Source organism: Lepus europaeus, chromosome 4 (assembly GCF_033115175.1).
Source record: "Lepus europaeus isolate LE1 chromosome 4, mLepTim1.pri, whole genome shotgun sequence".
Taxonomy (NCBI): Eukaryota; Metazoa; Chordata; class Mammalia; order Lagomorpha; family Leporidae; genus Lepus; species Lepus europaeus.
In genome coordinates, this window is record NC_084830.1 from 161535554 (window position 1) to 161541015 (window position 5462).

Below are 5462 nucleotides of genomic sequence, written 5' to 3' on the forward strand. Positions count from 1 at the left end.
GAGGGGCAACCGGGACAGAATCCGGCACCCCAACCAGGACTAGAACCTGGTGTGCTGGCACCGCAAGGCGGAGGATTAGCCTGTTGAGCCACGGCGCCGGCCTCTCTTTAATTATTTGTAAAGTTCAAATAGAGACTATGGTACTATGAATGTCCTATCAGAATTTGTTAACTTTATAGTCAGTGTCTGACTCTGGGGACCTCAACATGGAGCTATGCAGTGTTACTCTTTCACAACTTTCTCTTTAAAAGAAAAAGATTGTTTATTTGGATGGCAGAGTTCCAGAGAGAAAAGGAGAGACAGAGAGATTTCTCATCCACTGGTTCACTCCCTAGATGACCGTAACTGCCAGGGCAGGGCCAGACCAAAGCCAGGAGCCTGGAATTCCATCCAGGTCTCCCACTTGGGTGTCCCTTGAGCCATCTTCTGCTGCTTTCCCAGGTGCATTGGCAGGGAGCTGGATAGGAAGTAGAGCAGCCAGGTCTCCAACCAGTGCCCATATTGAATATCAGCTTTTCTGGCAGTGGCAAACCTGCTGTGCCACCAAGCCAGGCCACACAACTCTCTCTTGATTTGGGGTACAATGGCAGGCCTCAATGGAGCAATGCCTGCACAACAAGGATGTGGGATGCACAAGGCCTTTAGCCATAGATGCTGCAGAGCTGCCAAGAATCAAACCATCCATCATGTTATGGGGCGTAACCTAGTTAGGGGCACAGCCTAAAGGAAAAAAATAGACGAGGACCCTCTCCAGAAAATAACGAACTGGTAAAAGAATGAATTAAAAATGCATTTAGACTTGTTGAGAAATTGCCAGAAAGGCATACATAAAGAAACATCTGGTCAGGAAAATCTAAATCTGGGCCGATGCCATGGCATAGTGGGTAAAGCTGCTGTCTGCAGTGCCAGCACCTCATATAGGCACTGGTTCAAATCCCAGCTGTTCTTCTTCCAATCCAGCTCTCTGCTGTGGGCTGGGAAAGCAGTAGAAGATGGCCCAAGTCCTTGGGCCCCTGCACCTGCGTGGGAGACCTGGAGGAAGCTCCTGGCTCCTGGCCTTGGACTGGCCCAACTCCGGCCATTGAAGTCATCTGGGGAGTGAACCAGTGGATGAAAGACCTCTCTCTCTTTCTTTCTCTCTCTCTCTCTGCCTCTCTGTAACTCTGCCTTTAAAATAAAAAAATAAATCTTAAAAAAAGGAGAAGAAGAAAATCTAAATCTACTGAAGCGCAGTGGAGTCCATGGCAGTAGAGCCAGGACCATGTCCTGCCTCACTGTTCCCAGCTCAGCATGACCAAAGTTCCACTCTGGGCTGATGAGGCCGAGAACACAGGGATCCTTCTGCACCACACCCCACTCCCCCAACAACCTATCACCAGCTCCCCGTCCAGGGCCATCCCCGTCACCAGCCCAGTCCACCACCAGCTCCCCGTCCAGGGCCATCTCCGTCACCAGCCCAGTCCACCACCAGCTCCCCATCCAGGGCCATCCCCGTCACCAGCTCAGTCCACCACCAGCTCCCCGTCCAGGGCCATCCCCGTCACCAGCCCAGTCCACCACCAGCTCCCCGTCCAGGGCCATCCCCGTCACCAGCCCAGTCCACCACCAGCTCCCCGTCCAGGGCCATCCCCGTCACCAGCCCAGTCCACCACCAGCTCCCCGTCCAGGGCCATCCCCGTCACCAGCCCACTCCACCACCAGCTCCCCGTCCAGGGCCATCCCCGTCACCAGCCCAGTCCACCACCAGCTCCCCGTCCAGGGCCATCCCCGTCACCAGCCCACTCCACCACCAGCTCCCCGTCCAGGGCCATCTCCGTCACCAGCCCACTCCACCACCAGCTCCCCGTCCAGGGCCATCCCCGTCACCAGCCCAGTCCACCACCAGCTCCCCGTCCAGGGCCATCCCCGTCACCAGCCCAGTCCACCACCAGCTCCCCGTCCAGGGCCATCCCCGTCACCAGCCCAGTCCACCACCAGCTCCCCGTCCAGGGCCATCCCCGTCACCAGCCCAGTCCACCACCAGCTCCCCGTCCAGGGCCATCTCCGTCACCAGCCCAGTCCACCACCAGCTCCCCGTCCAGGGCCATCCCCATCACCAGCCCACTCCACCACCAGCTCCCCGTCCAGGGCCATCTCCGTCACCAGCCCACTCCACCACCAGCTCCCCGTCCAGGGCCAAGATATCTTTGTGGCAGACACAGGCCCTGAGCGTTTCCTAATCCTCCCAGCTCCAGGCTGCAGTCTGAATTCCAGGCGGAAAGTACTGAGACAGCTGACGCCGATCTTCCAATCAACTCCCACTGACAGTGCCCAGGCTGTACGCCAGGAACAGCGCGTTGAGAATACTGAGACCCTGTTCTCCCTCACCCTGTTTCACAAGCAGAGTGAGGGACAAATACTGGGAGAGGCGAGTGGAGAACAGAGGCTACTGTGGCCACAGCATCTGTTTGTAAGAGAGTAGTGTTACTGCAGGAGCAGCAGGCCACTGTCACCAGCACATTGCATGACAGAAGCATCTAAGCAGTTATAAATATATACAGCAGAGACATAAAGGGAACCATGATTGAATAAATAATAACACCCAATCGAAAATAAAATATCAGTATATTGTGAAAGATTATTTTTTAAAAAAACCAAGTAAAACTTGCGGAGTTGAAAAGTGCATTAACTGAAATAAAAAATTCGCTAGAAGGGTTCAACTATAAATTTAAACTTCTAGATGTAAGAAACAGTGAACGTGAAGCTAGATCGATAAAGATTATACCAGCCAAGAAACAGAAAAAAAAAAAAAAAAGAGTAAGGACCGGTGTTGTAGCTCCATGGGTTAAGCCACTGCCTGCAATGCTGGCATCCATATTGGAGCAGTGGTTCCAATCCAGCTCCCTGCCAATGTACAGAATAAGCAGTAAAACAAAAAATGCTACTAGAGGTAAAATGGACACGTGTGACGATAAAGGGTGGGCGTTTGGTGCAGTGACTGAGGTGCTCCTGGGTGCCAGCATCCCACACTGAAGGACCTGAGCTAGAGACCCAGATCTGCTGCCTTTTTTTTTTTTTTTTAAAGAATATTTAGGCTGCTGCCACGGCTCACTTGGCTAATCCTCTGCCTGTGGTGCCGGCACCCCAGGTTCTAGTCCCGACCAGGGCGCCAGATTCTGTCCCCGTTGCTCCTCTTCCAGTCTAGCTCTCTGCTGTGGCCCGGGAGTGCAGTGGAGGATGGCCCAAGTGCTTGGGCCCTGCACCCACATGGGAGACCAGGAGGAAGCACCTGGCTCCTGGCTTCAGAGCGGCGCAGCACACTGGCCGTAGCAGCCATTTGGAGGGTGAACCAACGGAAGGAAGACCTTTCTCTCTGTCTCACTATCTAACTCTGCCTGTCAAAAAAAAAAAAAATTATCTATTTGAGTTACATAGAGAGAGGAGAGGCAGAGAGAGAGAGGTCTTCCATCCGATGATTCATTCCCTATTTGACCTCAACGGCCAGAACTGCGCTGATCCAAAGCCAGGATCTTCTTATGGGTCTCCCATGCGGGTGCAGGGCCCCAAAGGACTTGGGCCATCTTCTATTGCTTTTCCAAGCCATAGCAGAGAGCTGGATCAGAAGTGGAGCAGCCGGGTCTCAAACTGCCACCCATATGGGATGCTGGCTCTTCAGGCCAAGGCGTGTGTTAACCTGCTGTGCCAGGGTGTCGCCCCCCCCCCCAGATCTGCTTCTGGGTTTCCTACTCACATGCATCCTGGGAGGCAGCAGGGATGGCTCAGGTACCTGAGTGCCTGTTAATCATGTGGGAGACCTGGCTGTGGCCTGGACCTGCTCTGGCTGTTGTGGGCATCTGGGGAGTGGGCCAGCAAATGGCCTACTGTCTCTCTCTCCACCTTTCCAAAATAAAAAAAAAAAAAAAAAAAAGGAAGAAAAGATTTTAAAAGTAATAAAAGAAGATCAATTCAGGAAGGTAGACAATTATAAACATATATGGGGTCTTCAAAAGTTTGTGGAAAATGCATGTTATGATAAACTAAAGTAAATAGGGCTAGGGCTGTGGTGCAGCAGGTTAACGCCCTGGCCTGAAGCACCAACATCCCATCAAGTCCTGGCTGCTCCTCTTCCAATCCAGCTCTCTGCTATGGCCTGGGAAAGCAGTAGAAGATGGCCCAAGTCCTTGGGCCCCTGCACCCGTGCGAGAGACCCGGAAGAAGCTCCTGGCTCCTGGCTTCAGATAGGCGCAGCTCTGGCCGTTGCAGCCATCTGGGGAGTGAACCATTGGATGGGAAGACCTCTCTGTCTCTCTCTCTGTCTCTCTCTCTCTCTCTCTCTGTAATTCTGAGTTTCAAATAATAAATCTTTGGGAAAAAAAAAAGAAAAACTAAAGTAACGCTTAAAGTTTATAGCTGTTAGATCTCACATCTACAGCCTAATCTACCTCAAGGTGTTTTTTAAGCACAAACTAAACCTAAAACACCAGAAGAAAGGAAATAATAATGGTGAGAGTAGAAATGAATGAAATAGGGAAGAGAAAAAGTAATACAGAAAATGAACAAAATTAACAGTTGATTTCTTTGAGATGATGAACAAAATTGGTAAATAAATCTTTAGCTGAGAAGACTCAAAGTACTAAGCTCAGGAAAGAAAAAGGGACATCACCATGGGCCCTAGAGAAACAAGAGGATGCCTCCGATGTTGTCAGCTTTCCCCCACAGTCCTGTCTATTTGAAACACAGTATCAAAAACTGCTTCCGCAGTTCCTGCAAACCCCTGAAGTTAGTGATTTTAAAGTTGCTTGAACTCCTGCCAAGGCGGCCAGGACACAAGGCACTGCTGCCTACCTCCCCAAGCTGTTCCCACCTCCCACTCAAGAAAGAACTCGGTGATAACAGACTGGAAGGAAGCAAAATCCACACCGCAATAGTAACACTGCAGCAGTCACACAAGGAAACTGAAGTTACACCAGCGCAGATGGTCCACAAAGGAAAACTGAGCTTGCATTTATGTTTATTACCTCAGGGACCGGAGCAGTTGAAACCACATCCGTCGCGCCAGCGCTGGGCACGCAGACTCCACAGCTGAGCAGTCTGAGAATTATGGAAATTCTAATCTTCCCCTGTGTCCGGCACAGTGGGCGTTGCATAGCTTTGCATGGCAGCCAGATGTCTGTATTTGAGTCTTCAGTAAACTCGGACCACTGGCTGACTGGATTAGGACCACCCACTATGAGAACCCTTCAGTACTTTCTGGGTGAAATGGAACTATAAAATCAAAAGAATCAAAGCAACACTTTGATGGAGAGGTGCTGCAGATCCCATCAGTGCTGGCAAACCTTACTTTTAGGGCTGCCCCAGTCACGATTTCTCTACTTGGGCACAGACCAGGGTCAGCGGGGCCTCCTTTTCTGTGCCGTTGGCAATGACGGTCAAGCTGACTTGAACCCAGACCCTTGCTTCCGGAAGACCAAAGCTCTTCCCAT